General features: G+C 35.1%; 1 long non-coding RNA gene across 1 annotated transcript in view; it reads left to right on the top strand.

Moving 5' to 3' along the window:
- The window catches only part of LOC108586079, a 125751-nt gene that overhangs the window by 81167 nt on the left and 19142 nt on the right, over positions 1-25442 (top strand). Inside the window, exon 3 of the long non-coding RNA XR_001902803.3 lies at positions 8681-8759. This is a non-coding gene — a long non-coding RNA (uncharacterized LOC108586079). The remainder of the gene's footprint in view (positions 1-8680; positions 8760-25442) is intronic.

Below are 25442 nucleotides of genomic sequence, written 5' to 3'. Positions count from 1 at the left end.
CAAACAGCCTTGGTTTACTACTAATTAAATATGACCTTGAAGAAGTCACTTAGTATTTCCTACCTTGGTTTTCCCATCTGTATAGTGGGAATAATAATAATAATCCTTCCTTCTAGGAATGGCATGAGTTATACATGAGAGAAAATATGTAAAATTGGTAATTATTGGTATTATATACTTGGTATTATAACTAATTATAGATAGAATTACTTAAAATTACTTGGCATAAATTACTCAGTATTTGGCTGTTTTCATGACCACTGTTAACTGACTTGCTACCCTTGGGCAAGACACTTAATTTTTCTGAGTTGTCATTTACCATGTGTAAAATGCCCATAAATCCCTATTTTGTAAGTTTGCTTGTTGGAGTCTCTAAGTTTCTAGCTCATAGTTTATGATTAATATTACATTGTTCTTGTTTATGCTCTTTTTGACCTCTATTGCCTTTTCTATTTCACATTATTACTGTTATTTTTAAAAACTAAAGTCATTGTCTTTCAGCAGTAATTTATCTAAATTTAAAGAGTTTGCCCAAAATGAGTGATATATGCATCAATCGTTCTAACTCAATTAGTGACTGAAATGCTTCCTTCCGTACCAGCACTATCACTGTGAGGGATGTGGGGCTATCAAGGACCACCTGTTTTTGGGTGATTGGCAGGGAACCTGTAATCCAGGGGGGCAATTCCCATGGGGCCTTGCACAGTTGACACTACAGGCTGGCTCCTTTGCTGAATAATCCACAGATGGGCTTCAGGGCTGCTCCCTTCTGTAGATGAGGAGCTGTGCATGTTAGCACTGGCCTAGGGCTTTGTTCTACAGGGCCCTTTGGCTAGCCATCTCAGGGGCTCTCCCGGCACATTACAAGGTATCTCTCCTCTCCTTGCAGATTTCATCCTGCCTTTCCTGGGCCCCTGCCCTCCAAGGCCAGGCCTCACCTGTTCTGTCCACCTCACCAGATTCAAGTGGCAGGGTATCTGCCTTTACCTCCATTTTTTCTGCAGCCTTTACTATGGCATACAACTTGTCCTCTGTTCACCTCAGGGACTTTCCCTGTAAAAGCCCAGTTTGTAAAACTTCTTTGACATCTTGAAAGACCCAAAGCTCCTGTAGGAAATGGAAATACCACTGTGTATTCAGCGAGCAGCCTTGAGGTGCAGGGAAGAAAGGAAAATCCAATGCTGAAAGTGAATATTCCAGGAACTTCTCTCATCACTTATGTGGGGCCACAGTGTTGCTTTGTTGTCCTCTAAATGTGTGGTGCATGAGTCACTGCATCTACTTCACCATAATACCTGATCTTTAGGAATCTCATCAGTTCTGCATTTTAGAAAGCTCTGTAAGCATACTTGGGCCCAAGCTTTATCTGTGCTTCCAAGAACATAATAAAATTGTCTGTAATATCTTGGCTCAAGAAATTGAGAAAGCTTCCAACCCCACTGGAAACAAAAAATATGTATTTTTTAAAAAGAAAAAAATTAAGGAAGTCATTCACATCATTTGGCCCATAACTCCTATTTCTAACTATATGTTGAATGTCTACTATGTGCGAGGCTCTGTAAAAATGATGGTTGATGTTAGTGGCTCCTGTGAGCTCTGAGTACATAGCCTTATTTAATCCCTGTAATAATCCCAGTGAGTGGGCATAATTACTACCATCATTCTACAGGTGAGGAAACTGGAACTTGCATGGGTTAAACAGAAGGAGGGGGCAGGATTGGGCCTGGAAGGCAGGCCTGCCTGTTAGAAGGCAAATATTCTGTGTTTGACCACTCTGCTCTCCCATCTTATTTAACTAGAAGCTGCCTTCTTGGAAACTGTAACTATTTGTTAGAAGCCTCTGATAAGGAAGAATGCAAGAAAGGCCCTGATAGCTGTATGCATTCATTTAAAATGAATGATATATGCATCAATCGTTCTAACTTCTTACATAAAAAGAACAGCCTCTTATCCCATCATTCCTATAGGCTTAATTTTCTGATTATCCAAACACAGGCAAGGTTATAAAATGTCAAGTTAGAGGACTGGGGACAAAGACGTTGCTAGAAGTAAGCACTCAAGGGACAAGTGGTAGTGACAGTGCAGGGGAAAGACAGAGACTCCACCAACAAAACAAAGCACAACACCAGAGCACATCCACGACAGCAGGGACTTCATCTGACCTGTACGCCACTGAACACCCAGCACTCAGGAGAACACGTCTTTGTTGACAAGATCAACAAATGAATACGTGTTAGAAAACTGCAGAATGCTGAGGCCTTTTGGTATGAAGAAAAATCATTTCTCAAAGAATGTTCCTTGCAACAGTAGGCCCAAATCTGTTTTTAAGAAAAAAATAAAAAATTGTGTGTCTAGTTAGTTATGTATACACTTCATATTGTATTCCAATCTGTCATTTTTGCCATGCAACTAGCTCTGGAGCTATCCCTCAGTTAAGAAATCTGTTTAGTTTGGTTTTGTCCCATGTTGTCTTTTGATCAGAAAACCTTTTTTATATAACACCTGAAAATGTGCTTGGAGGCTGTATTTTGAGAAAGACAAAAGTACACTTCTGAATGCTGGTGTAGGGCCAGCAGTTGTACATCTTTGATGTGCTCGAAGGCTCTACTATTTTAGAGCTAGTTCAGAAAAAATCAGCGGACTATGTAATTTATGTTAGAAGCCAAGGTAATGACAGAAATTTAAAAAAAGATATCCAATAAGACAAAGAAAAAATTATGTTTTGGTACTTAAAATGTTAACATTTTATAAATCTGGAAAAATGCCTCTGACAGTCTTCCCCTCTTGGTCCTGGCCCCAGCAGGCTGGCCTGTATGGATGACATTGGCTGGTTTCCTTGATTTCTACCTGCTAGTGAGGGGCCTGGTAGGAGATCCCCAGGGGGCAACTGTGAAGTCAGGGTCTAAATGCCCTGCCTCCTTCCCTGCCCAGTTGCTTCAGGTTGGTTGCCTCTCCCCACATGACTTGCCCTTTCTGGGTTCCAGTAAAACCCATTCTTTGTCCTTTCTGATGGACACAACCTCAATACTGCTAGCCTGAGATATTGCACTCTTCTCTATGATCAGCTCATACTTTTAAAAATAATTGTTTCAATTAAATCCTCTTTGAATTATCCTAATTGAGTGTACCAGTCATTTCCTATGTATTGTTTATCTTCTTTGTGAGTGAGTAGTTGGTTATTTGGAATATGTCTGTATAACACTAATATGATTTGCAGTTACCCTGATAATTTATTTAACTGGATAAATATTATTTTGTTTTAAATTTCCTAAAGAAAACTTATTTTTTCTTTTTCTTTTTCTTTCTTTTTTTTTTTTTGCTAGAGAGTTCAGGGTCAACTTTGACAGTAGAACGTAATGGTTAGATTAGGTGCAGATACTCTGGGATGAAAATGGTTGGGTTTTAATTTTAGTTCTGTCTCCATTAATTGTGTGACCCCAGGCAAGTCATTTAACCTCTCAAGTACTCAGTTTATCAGTAAAGGATGGATAATAATAGTGGGTGACCTAAAGATTATAATGAACATTTTAAAAGTCAATATTTAAAAAGCACTTAAAACAGTGCCTGATACATATTAAATGGTAAGTATTTACATAATAGACATTATGATTTTATTGAGTGCCTATTGGGTTCTGAGAAGTATGTTAAATACTTTTTAATGTTTTATTCCATTCACTCCTCAGAACAATCTTGTTAAGTAGATATATTCATTTAATAGAAGAAATTGAAAATCAGAGTAATTAGATAATTTGCCTCAGACCGCATGGTAACTAAAGAGTAAGGTTGAGCTTGGAAGGCAGATTGGAATTATATCTTTATTAAATTAAATCACACACACAAAGAATGTATACATATGAATATATACACAGACTTATCTCTACATACTATATATGATACTTAATACATAATATTTAAATTTACAGAATACTGTGCCTGGCATATCATAGGTGCTCAGTAAATGTTGCTTCATCTCACTCCTAAATCCCACTTCAACACACTGATTCTGTCTTATATGTAAAGGAGTAAAATGAACTTTCTAGAAGTTCTGTGCGTATAAACTGGAGCGAAAAAGGATGTAACTTACCTAGACCACCTAATCTCTCCCTTCTTCCCACTGTCCCAAGATAATAAAAGCATTAAATTAACAACGTATTTGAAGATATACAAAATATGGATTGTTTCAAACATACTAAGATATTAACTTAGAAAGCCATGGAGGGCTGTGATTGCTGCAGTGGATGAGTCCCAGATAACGAGATCAAAGGTGAGCAGGAGTCTAGCCAGATGTCTCACTCAAGGGCTCTGCCTGTTTTCAAAGTAACTGATGGATGATGAGAGAGGTTCCATTGGAATGCTTTTGAATGCTGTACATGAATGTCATAAATGTTAGAAGTTTTATCAATGAATCAAATGGCTTTTGGCCAACAACAATTTGTTAAAGCACCACTCACTTAAAACATTATCTGATTTTATACAGACATAGCTAGGAATTCAATCAGAAGGGACCTTTTCTCAAAACCATCATAAAACTTACCCATACCACTATTACGCCAGTGTTCCATATGGAATTTGAAAATATCATTTGAGTTAAGAATTTTAAAAATTCCAAAGTATTATTACTTTGTTAATTATCAAAGTAACTTTGTTAATTGCAAATGTTATAGGCAGAAGTTAGATTTAAATAAAGGTCCTTCTAACTCCAAAATTCACGTGTTTTCTTCTGTACATACATTGTCTCCAACTTCAGATATGCATATATATATTTTTTTCTTTAATGCTATCAAAGTGACTAGCTCATTAATCTGTAAGTTTTGTGCTGGAACATCCAGGGTAGTAGTTACTAGCCAAACGTTACCCATTCCAATTAGTTATTAGTTACTCTTATCCTTTCCCTTAGAAGTTATTTATTTATTTATCTAAAGATTTGCCTTCTTTAGTCTAGGTCTAGAGAATCTTACGTGATCCCCAGCTCTTTTTTTTTTTTTTTTTTTTAAGAAAGGCTTTTCTTCTTAATAAACAGGAAGAAAACAAGAAAAACAGGTTTTTTTTTTTTTTTTTTTTTTTTTCACGTTCTTAGTTTCACTGAAAAATGTCTTTGGACTCTACATTTTATTTTTCTTTTTGGTTTCTTGAGTAAATGTGTTCACTGTAATTTCAGGAGTAGTGATATTATTATAGCAGTTAAACTTTCTTATTCTTTGACTTCTGACTTTGTTTTAATTGGTCTTATTCTTAAACCAAATTCAGTAAGTATAATTTTTTTTGTTCCATACAGGTATTATTGACACTGTTTTAAAATCATTAGTGGAATCACTATGTTATATGGCTTTATATGGCTCTTACTACACTTTTTTTTTTCCCCCTGGGACTAAGAGCTGATTCAACTACATCTTCCAAAGAGACCAATTATTGATTCAGCTTTGGTACCCAAATGATACTGAACAGCAGATGAGAAAATCTTCTTATGTTTGCTTTCCAATTCTCCCTAGGAACTGAATCTCTGACCCACAGGCTGGGGACTTCCTGGTCACCTTGAAGTCTATCTTTAAGTATTGACAGAGTTATATAATATTTTCCAAAGTGCTGTGGATTTACACACCAACAAGTATCAAAGGGGAAGGCAGGAGCCCTTGTCCTGTGAACCAGGACCGAAATGCTAGCTGAGGATAACTTACACATTTGAATGTTGGGTAGTTTCTTTCTTTGGAAGGCCTCAGTCTTTGGCTCAGTTCCAAGTAGGCAGTTTTGTCCCATTGACAGAGAAAAGCATTTGGTAATTTATCAGTGGTAACCTTAGCATTTTATGGTATGGAAAGTGCCAAGGTTTCTTAGATTTATTAAATGCTATTGTTGTTTTAGAATATTATGTATTCTTTTTCTTTTAGGATAATTTCTCTCCTTCTCAGAGACTCTGTCTTACCTTGAGATATTTAGTTGATTTTTGGGAAGTCAGAAAGTATCTCTGAGGAATGATTTTACTAGAAAGGCCAACCATTTGATCATACCTCTAAAGAGTGTGGCAGAAAAAGGATGTTTCTTCCAAGTAGAAGGACACTACATAAATGAACCCATACACATCAGAGGGAACATGTCATATCATTCCTTTTCAAATAATAAACAGCGAATTGTTAGAAAACTTACACGTCAAGTGTGCAAACAATTGGGCAAAAACTAGAGTCTCAGAGAGTAAAAGAAATTACCTGGATCAAAAAGAATTCAGACTGGGGCATGTACGAGTTTTAATGACAATGACATAATAATCGTTGCTGATAGTAGCTTCAATCATTAGATGCTATTTTTCTTCATCCAAACAACATAGCATAGTGTTTAAGTGGGTAGACTTTAAACCCAGGTCATCTGGGCTTGAATTCTAGCAGAGCCATCTTAGAGCCATGTGTCCTTAGGTCATTTACTTATTCTCCCTAGTACTCAGTTTTCCCATATTTAAATAAGGAGTTGTAATACTACTTAACTCACAAATGTTATGAAGTTAAATGAGTTATTTAAAAGTACTTAGGACTAAGTCTTGCACAAAGAAAGTGCTTTTTAAATGCTTGTTAGGGTAATATCATAATATCAATATATTTATAATGTTTACTGGGCAACTGCGTTCAAAGATACTGTACTGCAACATTGTCCCTGCCTACAAAGGATGTTTAGTCAGGAAAACCTTATAGCATTCAGATATGAGAAGAAGGATGCTAAATATATGCTCTTGGAGATAGTGATTTGTAAAATTTTTTTATTTTAACTAGAAAACTTGAAATGGTTACTTTTTATTGTTAACTCCCTAAGAGTATATACTTCCCTTTACATATATGTATATGTGTGTGTGTGTGTATAATATGTATATATAAATCACAGGACATAACAAAGAATTAGACACAAAGGTGGCGCCATCAGTACTTGTTTTTAAAAATGAATTAACATTTACTCAGGTAGATATCAAGCTACTTCCTTTTATGTTGTAATTGGACTAAATGTAGCCCTTGGTTATATAGACATGGCCTTTGAGTTTCAAATATTGTCATTTGTTGAACTGTTCATGTAAAACTCTCACTATAGTTTATTGTATAGGGGATTTATTAAAAACTAAAACCAAAATGCTTTATTTGTACTAGCTATAAATAGAGTAAAATATAAATTTATTAATGTCATATTTAAATAATCCATGTTTATAAAATAATATTTTAAGAATTATAATTCTGTCGGGTGCAGTGGCTCACGCCTGTAATCCAACACTTTGGGAGGCTGAGGTAGGTGGATCACCTGAGGTCAGGAGTTCAAGACCAGCCTGACCAACATGGTGAAACCCCATCTCTACTAAAAATACAAAAATTACCTGGGTGTGGTGGTATGTGCCTGTAATTCCAGCTACTGGGGAGGCTAAGTCAGGAGAATCACTTGAACTCAGGAGATTGAGGTTGCAGTGAGCTGAGATTACACCACTGCCCTCCAGCCTGGGTGACAGAGTGAGACTCTGTCTCAAAGTATATAATTCTATCAGGCTTCAATATAAGCAATTGAGTATTCACCTAACAGCAGTAAAATTAAAAGGGAAAATTTCCAAAATTATTTCAAAAGACAGACAAAATAAATTTAAAATGGAAGCAATTTACTCTTAAGGCTCACATTTAAATATGCTGCATTTGTAAAATATTTGAATTGGAATTCTATCAAGCTATATCTGAATAATAGTCTAATCACTTAATAGTAATGAAACTAAAAGAAAAACACAACATTTCTTTAGAACAGAAACAATAGAATTTTGCTGTGCTTCAGAATCTTCCAAAGTAGGCTCATTGAAGGGCTGGATTCTTCTACAGAGTGGGGGAATAGGGGAATACCCAGTGCTTGGGTATGAAGACATTTCTCTTTGCTAATGGAAAATATGTTAGGCCAGGAGTATCTCTCAATGATGAGTCTTCTTTGGGATGCCCGTGTTATCTTGAGTAGAATGGAGAGGTAGAAAAAAAAGTTCTCTTCCTATGAACTACCCCCTGGAGCTCTTCTTTCCCATGTGACTTCTGACTGGGGGAGGAGGCAGAGGAAGAAAGATTGGACCTGAATTAGGTGTACATAAGTTGTTGAGATCATCCTTTGGGTCATTTCTACTGGATTCAACGTTTGAAGATGCCCAATCCTAAGGGTTAACAAAAGACAGTAAATTTTGGTTTCTGCTGGTCTAAAGAGAGTATGCCAAGCTAGACAGCAGGATAAATTGCATAAAGCTTCTGTGGAGAAATTGTTGGAAAATATAGTAACTTGATGGAGGAACCATTTTCCTATGATTCTAGATCCATTGAGGTAACATTTTGGATACATTCAAACACTCAGTCCTTCAACTATCACAACTTAATGCTACTGCTTTCTTGGTGGACTGATAATCCAGAATATAACGTGGTGGTCCTCTCCGACTTTTGATATATGCCTTGTTTTAAGCATCAGGGATATAAGGAGCTCTTTGAAATTTAAGGAATTAAATGTAAGCTCTACCCCATTGAATTTTTTTCTGTCATTTGTATTTTCTTTTCTTAATTTATTGAGTTTTCTCTTGGCCAGTAGAGTTTTTGATCAATTACTGTGAACAATTACTTTTCCCCCATGGGAAACCATTTGCCTTTAATAAGAGCAACTGCTTTTTAATTTTTCTGTTAAAATGTTTGCTTGTTTTCTATAGGTGTGCATCATTTCACAATTATTGGCAGTGGTTCAATGGTTTCATCTGCTTTGAACAGTTTCTTCTCTATCATTAAGAGGTAAGTTCTCAATTTATTGAATATTGCCATATAAGTTATTTACTTTGTTTTCTCAGTGAAGGTCAATAATGTCTTTAAGTTTTTTGGTGAAGATTTCGAATATCACTTTCAAACTGTGCACTTTCTATCTTCAATGAAGTCAGTTTAAAAATTTTTAAAATCTTGTTTTGGAGTATTTAAATTTGATCTGTAAATTTATTATATATAATAGAAACATGCTTGAGAAGGTGAATATTATAAAATAATAATTTTAATAATTGCTGATTTTTCAAAGAAAATCTCTGGAGTATATAGAGCTTTTCTAAACCAGTCTTATATTTTTCCCCTGAAGACCTGTTATGAATATATAGCTGGAGAAACTTTCCCAAATGTAAACAAGGTTGGAATACTTTTCCAATGTCTGCTGTTGTAAACGTTGTCCATGTTTAATAATATTAATATGTTATGATATAAACATTGTCTATGTCTAATGATATTAAAATGTTACTAATATCACCGTGAACATTCAATATGCAACTTTATCTTTCTATCTTTGGCACCTGAGGAAACAAGTAGGTTTCCTTTCTTGGTGTGTGTAATGTGACATATACTTGCGGTTGGACTGTTGTCACAAAGTTACCAACTTAAGCCAATGGTTTTCCCTTCCTCTTGCAAAGTAGTTGATTATTAGGGAATTGATGTCAAATGACTTAAGTTTAAAGCTTTGTGGAATAGCTCTGTGTGTTTGTGTGTGTTTGTGTGTGGTGTGTATTTGGGGAAATGCTTATTAATATCTCTGTTATTGATCTTACTGTCAATTGATGTGCTTACTCAACTGAATAGTGGCAATCTTATTATCTATTGCTACATGTGCTGTGAGTATGCAAATAGTCGTTTATCAAAGCCTGGCTTGTCATAAGATTAACTTTTTGTTTCTATTCAAATATAAAGATGGCAACAATGAAACTCTCTCGTAAGATGATCTTATTTTCTCTACTGTATTTCATTATGGTAAAGAAAAATTTTAAAGGCATTTTTCAAAAGACTATAATATATTTCACCTAAATAAATCCCTGTCTTTAAAAACATGTATATATAGCATATGTATTTGTGTATAAGCAGAAGTTTTGTTTATGTCTGTGTATACAGTACACTTACCTCTTTTCATTACAGGATAGAATGCAAATCTAGGAAATCCTCTCAAAGGGGATTATCTTTTAACGTATTTGAGTCAATTTTAGAAAAGCAAACCACAAAACTTGATTAAATTACCAACTTTATTTGATTTTGTTTATTTTTAATGAATTCTTTTGTGATTTTTGTCTGGATAAAATTCAGGCTGCATACTGTACCTTTTGGAACATACCCATCAACAAATTGCAAACTTCTGCAACTTCCACATTTTTGAATTATCCTTTTCTTAAACTTTTTACAAAATCACCAAAAGAATCAAGAAAATATCATTTAGCAGGACTTCGTATAACTTTTATACTTATGTTTGTTATAAGATCTGGGAACATTGATTTCCAGTATAAACCCAAGTATTTTTATTAAAAACTTGTGTTTCTGTTGTTAGTTTGAGAGCATCAAGTATCCTACCTGTTTACTCACTGCTATTTTTTCAGTCCCTGGAATGAAACATATGAGTAAAAGAAGAATGAATTCTAGATTTTCATAAAGTCATAGTAATAGAAAGGCTTTTTAATGTCCCTGATCTCATCATCATAAGTTATCGATTGGTGAATAGTATTTTATATTCAACATGTACCTTCATGTACAAGATGGCCCTTATAAATAACATATAAGATATGAAAAAAGATACCCAGAATATGTCTATGTTACTGATGAAAAAGTTAATGTATGTCATAATCAGACCAGAATTCAGATCTTCTCAGCTGTGTTTCACTGTACTTTTCATTGTATTGCCTCTTGATTAGAGATCTGCTGTCGCTTATAATCATATGGACCACTAATCTCTATAATATATTCAGAGAGAGATGTTGAAATTCTGTTTAGGATCTATTCACAATTTAACCTAAAATTTAACCAAGTTACTTGACCAAAATTTAAGTTCATTTCTCCATAAAAGAACTCATGCATTACAACAGAAAGTAAGTTATACTTTTCACAGAATACTCTTTATATACTTAAAGCATTTAAAAATAATTTCCTCTTTCCAAATGTCTTTAATTTTTTAAAAATAAAACATACATTACTTTCTTGTAGTAATTTTTATTCCATTAGAACTTGTGTTTCTCCATTCTCCTCTGCCCTCGATATTTGTATCTACACTTGATTTTACTCACTTCTTTCAAATTCTGTTTCCCACTATTTCATATTCAAAATCTTAATTGACTTTCTACAGCATGGACAAATACATCCTTAGCCTGGCATCCAAAACCTTAAGTGATACAATCCAATCTACAATTGCAACCTTAATTTTTTCAACTCATATGTATGTCTTATACATAATTGAGCTTCAGCCTGAACTAGGATGGACTTAAGAAGTTGTGACCTTAATATTTGAGATGTTGATATTGAATAAGTATGCCCAAAGGTCCATGGACTCCAGTCATTATTGAGGCACTCTTTGTATTGTAAGAATTACAAGCTGATGTGAATGTGAAAACAGGACTCAAATTATAGTGTACCCACTATACACAAGTCTTGTGGAAGGAGTTTCAAACATTTTGGTCTCAGGACTTCTTTACACTCTTAAAAATTATTGAGCCCTCCAAGGAGCTTTTGTTTAAGTGCGTTATATCTATAGATATTTACTCTGTTAGGTTATATCACAAGTAAAACTGTGAAGAGGAAATACTGCTAATGCTGACATTTGCAGTTATTGGTGCAGTGGCTCATGTCTGTAATCCCAGCACTTTGGGAGGCTGAGACGGAAGGATTGCCTGAGTCCAGGAGTTCGAGACCAGCCTGGACAACATGGTGAAACCCCATCTCTACTAAAAATAACACCAATTAGCTGGGCATGGTGGCATGTGCCTGTAGTCCCAGCTACTTGGCCTGAGGCAGGAGAATCCCTGGAACCCAGGAGAGGGAGGCTACAGTGAGTCGAGATAGCACCACTGCACTCCAGCTTGGGTAACAGAGCAAGACTCTATCTCAAAAAAAAACAAAAAAAACCAAAAAAAAAAACAAAAAGCAAACAAAAACAAAAACAAAAAACAAACAAAAACTCTTAATAAGAGAAAGGCAATTTTGAAATAAATAAATTATTGAGGCCTCCAAGGAGCTTTCGTTGAAGTAGGTTATATCTATAGATATTTACTCTATTAGAAATTAAAACCAAGAACTATTAATTTATTTAGAGTATTTTATCTATTTAAACTACTAATTAATTTAAATCAAAAGTAATAAACTCATTATATGTTAACATGAGTGCATAATTTCATCAAAATTAAACATTTTCTTAGTCTGGACACAGTGGCTTACACCTGTAATCCCAGCATCTTGAGAGGCTGAGGCAGGCAGATCACTTGAGGTCAGGAGTTAGAGACTAATCTGGCCAACATGGTGAAACCTATCTCTACTAAAAATATAAAAATTTAGCCAGGCGTGGTGGCAGGCTCCTGTAATCCCAGCTATTCAGGAGGCTGAGGCAGGAGAATCACTTGAACCTGGGAGGCAGAGGTTGCAGTGAGCCGAGATCATGCCACTGCACTCCAGCCTGGGTGACAGATTGAGACCCTGCCTCAAAAAAAAAATAAATAAATAAATAAACACATACATACATTTTCTTAAAATATTTGTGAGGAAAGTGAATTTTTTTTTTTTTCAAATCTCTTCATTATTTTGCTTAACAGAATATAGCTGAATCCTCATAGCTATTTCTGTATCCAGTTCATCACATAGCCTTTGGAAAAACTCCACTATGTATTTGTGAAAGAAGGAGAATGTAAAAAGCAAATAACTTCTGAATATTACAATGAATATGGTTTTGAGTTTGTGGACCCCCTCAAAATATCTCAGGGACCTCCTGGAAAAAATGTAAATCAGATAAAATGTAAACATGATAAGACATATAGGCGGTAAGTGTTTTAAGGCAGTTTTATCTACTCGGACAGTATGTGCTCTCATGGGCTTATCCATATAGGCAAATGCTTTATATTTTCCTTTGAAATCATCTGTTTTTTTGGTTCATTGTTTCAGCTTTAGTTTGTTATGAAAATAGACACATGGTTGATAGGTTCTGTGCATTAGAGAATCAGGTCCTTGGAACACACCTTAAGAACCACTCACATAGAGGTTAAGAGCTCAGGCTTTGATGCCCACTGCCTGTTTGTGTAGATCAGCTTCTCCACTCCTAGTTCTGTAATATTGGACAGGTTATTAGATTTCTTATGCTACGGTGCTTCCTCCTCCAAAATGGAATTAACAACAATATATCTCGAGCTGTGTTTTGAGGGTTAAATAAATTAATACATGATTTGCAATTATAACCGTTCTTAGCACTAGAAATAGTCAATTTTATGGCAAGGTCAATACATTTTTTTTTCTACCTGAAAGAAGTAAGAGCAAGCTCTAAACATTTTCATAAATCTACAAAGTCTTATTCATTGCATTCATTTGCATCAATTTTCCTTTTTTTTCAGCAATCTGTCATGCTTAATTTAGTCCTTCCTTTCTCACTACATTAAGAGAACATAAACAAGTCTAGAATTCATTCATTCATTCATTCATTCATTGATTCATTCATTCATCGTGTACCTGTTGTGAAATGCCAAGCATTCTGCTAAGCTCTGTTACAGAATCTTAAAATCTTGTGGCAAAAGACACATATTAAACCAATGAGCAAGAAAACAAGTGTATAGATTTCTAATGTGAGAAGATTTTGAAATGGTCTTTCTTGTTGCTTTTTTATGCTTTCAGTATTATCTTTATGACATATTAAATGTTTAAGCTTTTATTAAAATTGACTTTGTTATATTCACTTTGTTATATGTAAAATAATCGGTAAGAAATGATTGGGCAGAAAGGGAAACCATGAAAAGAGCATTAGTTGATCTAGCTTCTGGTTTCAACTTTGACACTAACTAACAATATGATTTGAATAAGATATGAACACTTTACTCTCATTTTTCTCAAATACAAAAGTAGACAGTCATCTAAAATCTCTCCCAGAGCTATTATATTTGTTATTTTAGGACTAAGTATATCTTTACACCAATTTTACCATGTTGTTTGAGTGAGGTATTATTCTATTGTAGCATTTTAATTTCACAATTGTAATTACTTTTTTCAGTCTATCAATCCATGGGATTGAGAGCATCTTGAAGTTGGTTTCTGAATCATCTTCATTTTTATGTACCCAGAATGCTCAGTGCAAATTTTGTTGAATGTTGAATGTACTTTTAAACTGTATTTGTGATGGCAAGTAGTCCTAAAAGACTTTTCATTAAGTTTCCTGGAATGACCAACGGAAACAGGTCTGAACCTACGTTTCTGAGTACATTGAAAAGAGTAGTAAGTGTTTCATAAAGGTTAAATTTTAAGGAACAAGGGCTCTACTTGGTTGGACTTTTCACATACGAAACTGTGTTCACGAGTCTTTAATTTTATTGTGTCCAGCAGATGGCACTAGTGCCTCAACTAAAACTCCAGTTTGAAGAAAATGTAAGATCATGCATACCTTAAAACTAAGCTGATGTTATAAAAATCCAAGAGAATATCACACACATATTCAGATCTGTATAGTTAAATGAAACATGAAATTGCTGAATAAGTATTTATCTTTAAAAAAATTCTCTGAATTTTATGTTTTAATTCATCGCAATTACTCTAGAAAAATAAAAGACTACAAAGGGGAGAAAACAAACACAAACTGGGGAAATATTCCAGAAGAAAAAGTTCCTCCAAGGTCAGGACATGCTCCAAGATGCTTTTTGGCCATATCTTCTCTGCAAAATTTATGAAAAATAATCACAAAAAGGAATAAAAACTATTCAATTTCTTCTTTTTCTAAGCTGTCTCTTGTCTTCGTTGTATTTTAGTACCCTACCAATTGTATACAATTATGAAAGAGACATGCATGAGATACTGTTGAAAATTATAGAAGAAAAGCAAGAATAGGCCAATACTTCTAAAGCTTAACTTGAAAAAATTATTGTTTTTCAGAAAGATTTTTTGGCATTGAAAGCCTTGATTCATAATAACATCCTCCTTCTTGAATATTGTTATGTTCTTTTCCCAGTCAAGCAATCAACAGTTTTCCTTTTCTTTTAAAATCTGAAATGAACAAATGTTTACTCACAAAATCTTAAAATGTCATTTTTTTATTAGTAAAAATCTTTACTGCCTTTCTTATTATATGCAGTTAGGCTATATTAGTTGTTAACTATTTGTAACTTTTAAATTTGATATGTTCACCCTTTAATCTATTTTTTCAAACCTAATGAATATTATTAGCTGATTGAAATTAACAACTCATTTAAAAGAAACAGAGTTTTATAATATCCTGTTTCTTCCTCAGAGTAGTTTGATAGTATTAACGTAATAACTATTCTCACTTTTTTCAATAAGATCAAAGTAATGATTTGGTGGAAGCATAGAAACAACATTTATTTGCCCTTAACTGGATCTTTAATACAGCACTTCTACTTAAGAAATTTAAGAAATACTCTGAGAAGCTATTTATATAGAGAGATTTTATCATTCAATCATGCTTTTGGTGAAATAATTATTAAAGATTATTAAGCATTAAATAACTATTAGGGATTCTTAAGGATTAATATGTAAAAACATAAGGCTTTAATTTGTTGATTTTTAAAAATTCTGTAATTTAATAATAATGTTCAAAGAAAGGAATAGAACCATCTAGTCTCAAAAGTGGGAGGGGCCTATTGTGACTTCCCTATCTCTTTTTCTCCTCACCTTCTCTAACTCAGTGACTCATCTAGTTTTACTTCATGTTTGTTGTCATTATCTTGAGCAAATAAAAAATAGAAGGAATAAAAATCAAGAATGTGTGCCTTAGGAGAGGACAAGGTACCATACAATCTCATACTGAAAATTAAATAAAAATATACTAAGTTATAAAACTAAAGAGAGAGAGAAAACAAAACAAAACAACAACAAAAAGTATACTGTGAGTTTATGTGGTCACCAGTGTAGAACATGTAGTTACAGACTCTAGATTTCTTTAATTATTTTATAGTCATCTGAAGAATAATTGATTTGTTGGACTTTCACATACGGAAGACGTGATAAGACATATCGGCAATAGATATTTTAAGGCAGTTTAGTCTCTATTCTGATAGTATTTGCTCTCATTGGCTTATCCATATAGGCAAATGCTTTATATTTTCCTCTGAAATCATTTGCTTTTTTGTTAATTGTTTCAGCTTTAGTTTGTTATGAAAATAGACACATGGTTGGTAGGTCCAGTACTTTAGAGAATCAGGATGAAATAATAGAAAAAGAGAACTTTCCCACCCTCTGCCTTACACTCTTCTATGCATGTTCAGGGGGAAAGTATGGTGAGAATTCAGTGTGTCTGCTCCATGCTAGCAGTTTCCTAGAGGTGGAGCAGTTATGAAAGAAGTGGGGATGGCCAGGAAAAGCCGGAAATAGCATCGGGAAATGTGGGTAGAGGCTATAAAAATTTTGTGGACTAAATAGAATTCTGGTGGTTGGAATGCTTATCCAAACTATTTTGAAAGTTAATTTACATTTTTTCCAGGGATAAGTTTTTATTATTTTTTAAAATGAGAGAGGGATGGGGGAGAGAGAGAGACAGACAAAAAGAAAGAGAGAGAGAGACTTAGCAAACATCTACCCCTCATTCCATCTGCTCCTTAGGTGTCTCAAAATTAATTTTCTTCTTTCCACTATCACAGATCTATTCAGAATTAATAGTATGACTTTTATGATTTTACCAACAATGTAAACTAAAGTTGTTTTTACATTTCTATTTTTAAAAAGCGAGTAAATAATTTTGATACAGAGAATCAAAAATAAACAAAAACAACAAAACAAGAAAACCCTTACCATCTGGGTTCTGCTACATTTGCACTGAAATCTTGGGTAGTAAATATATATCTGGACCATTTAAAAGTAACTTTACTGTGAGGCGCATCACATCAAATAGAGGCTGTTTTGTAGTCTACCTTGTATTTCACTGCTGTGAACTCTGTGAGCAAACAGAATTTGTTCACAGGGTGAAACACATATTTATGGTCCTGAATAAACTGCACAGATTCAAAACCTATTTGTGTGACAGTGCTAGACACAGGAATTCTGAGGCCAAATGGGATGTTTGTAGTCTACATTTGCATATCAATACCCAGACTCTCCTTTAGGAATACTGCTGCTTCATGACAATGCTGTTGTCTGAGGTCTGGGGGAAAGAAAACCCATAAAAGTTTGGATTCACTTTTCAATGCCCTCGATTCCTTTTTTGTGCTTTGGAAAACTGTGAAACAGGGTCACCAAGTTCCATTCTCCATAGTTTTATTATGTTTTAAATGAAGCGATTGAACCTGCACAGAACCCAGACAGACAGACACCACATGGCCACTTTGTGGCAAGGCAGCTTCTTAGGAATGGTGAAGCTTGTCTTAGTGTGTTTCATGGAGTTGGGATCTGCACTATGGTTCCTTAAAGAACCAAAGTAAACCAAAATTCTTAAGCAAAATACTTAGAACCCTTTTTCCTGGGGAAAAAGTATACAATAAATAGTTCTTTTAGCTATTGAGAAGCTAACCTAAGCGTGTAATGGTTATTTGAAAACCAGGCTGTGGATATCAAAGGGATTTTATAAGGTGATGTCATTTTCTACCTGGCCAAGCTGCCTTGATGACTTTCAGTTCTTGTCCTTGAAATGGAGTTCTTGTCACACAGAGCCTTTCATAATTTTGCTGAAGAGTTATTTGGAAAAAAAAGATTTCATTATTTTTTTTTTGTCTAGCAATGCTTTGGTCTTCCTGAGGGCAATTTTAAAAGTTAACGTTTTCCCTTATTTTTTAGAATGTAGTTGATTTTGTTAATTGCAACCCTCCAAAGAAACAAGATAAAAAGAAGGCCATGTTTTGATATTACTGCCCTTTTCTACTACTGCACATTTGCAAACATCTTTTGAGAGTGCTATAACTGCAAATGTCAACATTAGCGGTATTTCTTCTTCACAGTTTACTTACAATATAGTGACATATTTTTCCATGCCACTACAAGGTATTGTGTTCTTAAATGCCCATTTTAACCCTACTTCATTTTAACTCACATACTGATTTGCTTTTAGATTTTGCCATTAATTTTCTTTTTCTATGCAATACAAACATATTTCTGCTTGAATATCTTTTTATGGTTACCTCAAGAATGACTTACAGGGTATAAAATTGTCTTCAATATAGGTGGCGCTGGGTTAGTAATATTTTAATTGCTTTGATCAGAGCTCTGAATAGTTTCCTGATTCTCCTCCAATTACCTATCTTCCTAATTCTTAGCTTCTAAGGAAGAAGATAAGAGTCCATCTGACAAAACAAGCTATTCTGATCTCTAGATCCCATCTTTATTTGGTACTATTGACAAAGAAATGTCAGTGCCCCTGAAGAGAACATTGGTGGCTTCACTCTCCTTGATTTTTACATAAAATTTGGTATTACTGGCCCTTCTCTATTTTCTTATTTTCTTTTCTGCTATGTCTCTTCTCTTCTAACTGCTCTCAAATAGTACATACAATTGCATTCTTCTCTTTCTAAATTCCCCGTTTTCATGTTTTTCAGCGCCTTTAGGTCTTCACCCAATACCTCAATGTAGGTAATTCCAAAAATGATAATTTTACCCCAATTCTACTCCAAGAGTTAAGTTGTTTATTTGGTATTTCTATTGGTTATTATACTTATTACAAATCTTGGTAAGTCTGAAACTAGGTACTACAAAAGATTTTCTTGTTGTAGTTTTTAAATGTGTTCAAAAATTATTTGACATGATCCTCTTGAAAAAGTAGAGCTGGGCCAGGCGTGGTGGTTCACACCTGTAATCCCACCACTTTGGGAAGCCAAGGTGAACGGATCACCTGAGGTCAGGAGTTCGAGACCAGTTTGGCCAACATGGCGAAACCCTGTCTCTAGTAAACATACAAAAATTAGCTGCGCGTGGTGGCATGGGCCTGTAATCCCAGCTACTCGAGAGGCTGAGGCAGGAGAATCGCTTGAACCTGGGAGGCAGAGCCACTGCCATCTTAGATTTCCCGGCGCAAATGATGAGACCCTGGCTCAAAAAGAAAGAAAAGAAAAAAAAAGAAAAGAGTAAGAAAAAGAAAAAGTAGAGCCTATCCTCTCTTGAAGGTGTGCCAATCCTTAATATCCTTTCTTAGAATAGAATGTGGATAGAATCCACATGTGGTAACTCCTGATTCATATGGTCGAAAATCCATAATTTATAACCTCCCGGCCCTAGCCTCCTTTGCAGGTCCCCACCCAGCTGTCAAGTATACTTCAAGTGGGCAATAGCCAAGCAACTCCTATAGATGTCCATGCTGAGGCAACCGTCTCCATCATGTGGCCCCCAGAATCCTGCAGGCCAGCTGTGTGAGCCAGCTTGCAAGTGGGATCTTAGTAGTTTTATTGGTCTCTTTTAGGTGGATAACTTGTTGAGCATCTTGATAGTAATTTAAGGAGAGATTCTAGCTTAGCCACAAGGCATGATAAATTTTCTTGAAATCCTGCTTCATAAGCAGGAAAGTCTATGAGATAATACTGTTACTTTATGCCACAAAGTTTTGGGGTAGTAGCTTACGCAGCAGTAGTAGCCATCTCCAGCACTTCCAACAGCCACTCTGCATTTGCATTATTATGTACCGGCGTAATTAGTTTCTAACAACAGCGATATATTCTGAGAAATGTATTGTGCAGCTTTGTTCTGTGAACATTGTAGAGTGCCTTTACACAAACCTAGATGCTATAGCCTACTACACACCTAGGCTATATGGCATAGACTATTGCTTCTAGGCTACAAACCTATATGACATGTTACTGCACTAAATACTGGGGACAGTTGTAACACAATGGTTAAGTGTCTGTGTATCTAAATATATCCAGATATAGAAAAGGTAGAGTATAATATGGTATGAAAGATTAAAAGATGGTACACCTGTATAGGACACTTACCACAGATTAGTTTGCAGGACTGGAAGTTGCTGTGGGTGAGTCAGGGAATGACGAGTGAATAAGAAGGCCTAGGAGGTTCCTATACACTACTGTAGACTTTATAAACAAGGTACACAGGCTTCACTAAATTTATACAGATTTTTTCTTCAATAATAAATAAACTGCTTACTGTAAGTTTTCTACTTTGTACACTTAAAAAAAAACTTTTGGACTCTTGTAATAATAACACTTAGATAAAAACACAAACAGATTGTACAGCTGTACAATAGTATTTGATTTCTTTATATCCTTATTCTATAAGTTATTTTCTATATTTAAAATTTTTATTTTTTCTTCTTAAACTTTTTGTTGTAAATGAAGACATCTACACACACATTAGCCTAGGCATTCCCAAGGTCAGGATCATCAAGACATCACAGGCGATCGGAGTTTTTCAACTCATTATAAATTTATGGGTCCCCCATCATATAGGTGGTCTATCATTGACCAAAACATCATTCTGCATCACATGACCATATATGAAGAATTAAGTTTCATGCCTTCTTACTTTGAAGTGATTTTCGTATCTGCTCCTTTGAAATTTAATTGCCATGTTACCCCAAATTTAACAGAGAGTATTGCCTCCCACATGGCCGTATTGCTTAGCCTTTTAACCAGTATCCCTGATTCTTTTCTTTTAGTCTCCATTGTACACCTATAGAAGCTGATTTTTCTCTGAAATACGTGGACGCCATATAGTTCAAGTGCTCAAAAAACTCTAGAGTTGTTTTCATTTACCTTCAAGATAAAACCTTGTATTTCTTAGAGTGGTATATTGGATTCCTATTCAAAACTGTTACTCCCTCTCCTCCTCCTCCATGGGAGGATACTTCCTGTCCATTTGATACTGGGCTTGGTCCTGAGACTTGCTTTGACTTCATGATAAACAGGGTATACTTCTAAACCCCTTAATTTGGACTCATCTATGTATCTTGCCTTGGCAATAGACTTTTAGCAGACTTGACACAAGCAGGACCATGAAATGCATATAGTTTATTGGGCTTGCTTGACTGTACTCTGCCATTCCTGTGAGAGGCACATCGCTTAGCTAGACTGCTGGTTTGAGAAGGATGAGAGAAATATAGAGCATACATAAGCCCAACACAATGTGAGGAGTCAGGCACAGGTGGACCTACAACTTGAAGCAGAACTACTGATCTGCGCTCAGCATACATCAGCCAAAGCCTAGCAAACCCAGTAAGAATAAATAATTTTTGTGTTAGACCATCAATTTTTTGGAGTGATTTGTTATACAGCAGCAGCTGACTGATAGTTAACCTCTATTACCTTAGGTCCATCTTATGTTTTCAAATACATCATTTTTTTTCTGCCTAACATAGCCCATTATTTCTTGTCTCTTCTCTGTTTTCTAAATATGCTTTTCCATTCCTATTGACACAACTTTTCCATTTTTCCATAAATCCTGTTAAGATCCTATTGATGACAACTAATATTTATTTGTTAGTAATCTGTTCAGTCGTAATACTGTCTCTCTTATGGCAGAATGTTATTTTCATTTTGAGAGAAAGTTAAATCTTAAAAGTTTTTAAAACTTGCCCAAATTCACAGAAGAAGTAAATCAGGAACAGGATTTGGACTCTGGGCTTTGTGATTTAAAAATCAATACTTGTAACTAAGATTCTATATTTGTGTTTTGGTCCCAATACTTTCTTTTTTGACAATTCCAATCCACAAATTTTGCTAATTTTTTCAACTCCTAGTGCACTTAATATTCTCAGCACTAATAGTTTTTATAATCATATTGAATGTGATTTCTTTAGCATTTTATAATTAATATAGCCTCTTACAATCTTTTATTCTAGCCAGTCCTTATAACCTGTTTCTGAAGAATGTATGATTATTCTTTTGTCCAGGAAGAAAATAAGATCTCTGGTTAAATAATTTGGTCTTAGCCATTCAGCTATATGTGATGGTGCTGAAAAAAGAGCTGTTATAAACTGAATTGTGTCCTCCCCACCACAAATTTATATGTTGAAGCCCTAACCCCCAATATGACTGTATTGAGTTAGAGATAGGGTCTTCAGGAGGGTAATAATGTCAAATGAGGTCCTAAGTGTGGGACCCTAATCTGATAACACTTGTGTTCTTATAAGAAGAGACACCAGAGTATGCATCTCCCTCTCTCTTTTTCTCTCTCCCACTCTCTCTCTGCATGTGACCAGAGGAAAGGCCTTGTGAGGACACAGTGAGAAGGCAGCCAACTATGAGCCAGGGAAAGAGGCTTTACCTGAAATCAACCCTGATGTCATTTCCATCTTGGACTTCTATCTTGGAATTCCTCCATTCTTTAAAACTTTGAGAAAATGAATTTCTATTGTTTACTCACCCAGTCTGTAGTATTTTGTTATGGCAGCCTCAGATAACTAATAGAAAAGCTAAGCTTTTTCACTTGCAATATCTCTATCCTCAGTTTCTTACATCTTTTCCACATTTACCACTAACTCTCTGAGGACAATGATGACATCTTTGTATTCCCCACCATATGTTATGTGTACAGTAGATTTTTCAATATTTCATAGGCTCACAGAAGATTTAAAAGTGGAGGAGGTCTAAGATGTTAACTTATCCTCCTGTTTTAAAGCTAAACAATTCAGATCCAGAGATGTTCAAAGACTTGGCCAAAATGGCTCTACAGTTAGTACAGAGCAGGGTATGAAAATCCAGAGCCCACTTGCAGCCTCTGGGAAACAGCACTTCCATTATTTCCCTGGGGGAGATGGAAATGGGATGCATCACCCTCACTGCTAATACCGTTTCTTGTTTTTAATAACATTGTATGATGGAGCCCAAACTGCACAGGAACTGAACAGTTGAAACTAGATCCTAATTCGAGTAAGCAAAATTGATACCACATGATGTACCAAAAAGGAAGTATACTCCAGGCTTTTCAAGGAAGGTGACAAAGCAAACACACTTAGCAGGCATATTCTTTTGCTCTTATTGGCTTTGTCAGTGAAAAATTTAAATATGTTCTGTTTTTGTATGAGAGAGTGAAAAATGTAAACATATTTGTGTGGTAAATCTAATTGCACATAATGTATTCGTCTTTATTTTCCAAAAGGGGAACCTGACTCAGGTGGCCCCAGGACATGTCAGAGGCACTTACATATTTTCCTTCATCTATCAAATCAGTCTGTGCAGTGGGTTCACTGCTTTATGGTAGGGACACAATGTGTAAAAGACTGGAGCTAGAACAAAAGCCACCAATAAAACTAACCTTGTAAAAATGACAACAGGATCTTTCCACTGTTATCATGAACTATTTTAAATGCTAAAGCAAAAGGATGCCAACTGGTGGCCTTGTTGCCTCTCTCAAGAGAGAAGAAAATGACTAAATTAGCACAAAGCTTTAAATCTATTCCCACTTGGCAGAGAGGTCTGAAGCTGATCATCATGGTAGCATGTGAAAACTTGCAAAGTGGTGGTTAGTGGTACTTTTGCTTAATGGAAAAATAACACAAGTTGACAGTGCAGGCTGTCATTTTTATTCAGTTATTCATCCAACATTGAGACCTTTAAGTTAGATCACAAAGTTTCAGTCTCTTTTACTCTTGATTTTGAAGGTGAAGGTTGATCATGGTAATGTGAAACTCTACCAAAATCTCCATCTGCAGAGCGGAGGCATGGTGCTGTAGAAGGGCACTGGAAGGAAACTCAGATCACTGAGGTCCAGCCTCACGGCAGCCGTTGGTGCTTTCCTTGGCCCGTGAAGAGTCTCTTAGCCTCACTGAACCTATTTGCCTCCTTTGTACAATGTTCACAATTAAGTCCATACTTAATACACAGTAGTGTGAGGAAAATATTAGAATACCATTTAAATTTGTATGATCTTTGATAGCTCATGAAACCCTTCTCATCTGTTTTTTTTTCTCTCGCATGCAAATGCAACGAAGTAGTTGGCCTAGGCAAATAATTTATAACTCAGATCTCAAAAGCAAATGCAACAAAGCAAAAATAGACAAATGAGACTCAAACCGAAAAGCTTTTCCACAGCAAAAGAAATAATCAGCAAACAGACAACCTATCAAAAGGAAGAAAAATATTTGCCAACTCTGTATCTGATGAAAGGCTAATACCTAGAATTTACAAGTAATTAAAACAACTCAACAAGAAAAATACAAATAACCCCATTGAAAAGTGGGCAAAGGACATGAGCATTTTTCAAAATAATACACACAGGCAGCAACAAACGTGAAAAAATGTTCAGTATTGCTAATCATCAGTGAAATGCAAATTAAAACCACAATGAGATAGCACCTTTCACCAGTCAGAAAGGCTTTCATTAAAAAGTCAAGAAAACACAGATATTGGTGAGGATGAGGAGAAAAGAGAATGCTTATATACTGTTGGTGGGAATGTAAATTAGTACAACCTCTATGGAAAACACTGTGACTATTTCTTAAATAGCTAAAAGTCAAACTACCGTTTGATACAGCAGTTCCACTACTGGGTATTTGCCCAAAGGAAAAGAATTAGTATATTAAAAAGACACTTGTGCTTGTATGTTTATCACAGCACTATTCACAATAGCAAAGATATGGAATCAATATGTGTCCATTAGCAGATGATTGGATGAAGAAAATGTGTATACATTCTTGGAGAAATATATATATACACACACACACACACGCACGGTATTATACACATACACTCACACACACACCATATAATACTATCCATTTATAAAAAATAATGAAATCATGTCTTTTGCAGTAACATGGATGGGACTGGGAACCATTTTTTTTTTTTTTAGGTTACATCACTCAGGAAGTCAAATACTGCACATTCTCAGTAGGAGTGTAACAGTGTGGACATGTGGACATACAGAGTGGAGTAGTGGACACTGGAGACTTGAAAAGATGGGAGGGTGGGAGGCAGGTGTGGAAAGAGAAACTTCCTATTGGGTACAATGTACACTATTTAGGTGACAGTTCCATTAAAAGCCCTGACCTCACTATTACACAATATTTCCATGTAACAAAAATGCACTTATACTAACTGAATCTATAAAAATAAAAATATAAAAAACCAGTGAATTAGGAAACACAGTAATATGTTTTTCTCATTCCAGACTGGGATGCCCAGAGGTTTTACATGCTTACGGTGAGGAACTGAGGCCAGGGTCACCTTGTCATAGTCACTGCATGGTGCTCTCTGGCAAAAGTACAAATGAGTACTATGTATGTGAAGGAGAAGTATTAGGCTATGATGTCTCTAATTTTTAAAATATTATTTTGACAACCTAAATAATAATATTGGGCTTAATTTTAAGGGTATGTAACATAATTATATTTTCACATAACTCAGTTTTGCTCTAGTAGGTTACCAAATTTGTAAGCTTCATTTTCTACATCCATAAAATGGGATTCACAATATGCAGTAAGTGAAAGTTTGTGATAATTCAATGTATTAAATCATGTAAATGCATAGGACTCTTCATAGCATATGGAAAGGACACAATAAACATAATTATTATTATTTTTGATCTTAGATAAATAAAATATATGTGAACTTAAATACG

This window comes from Papio anubis, chromosome 3, assembly GCF_008728515.1.
Source record: "Papio anubis isolate 15944 chromosome 3, Panubis1.0, whole genome shotgun sequence".
NCBI lineage: Eukaryota > Metazoa > Chordata > Mammalia > Primates > Cercopithecidae > Papio > Papio anubis.
This window is presented reverse-complemented; position numbering and strand designations above follow the sequence as displayed.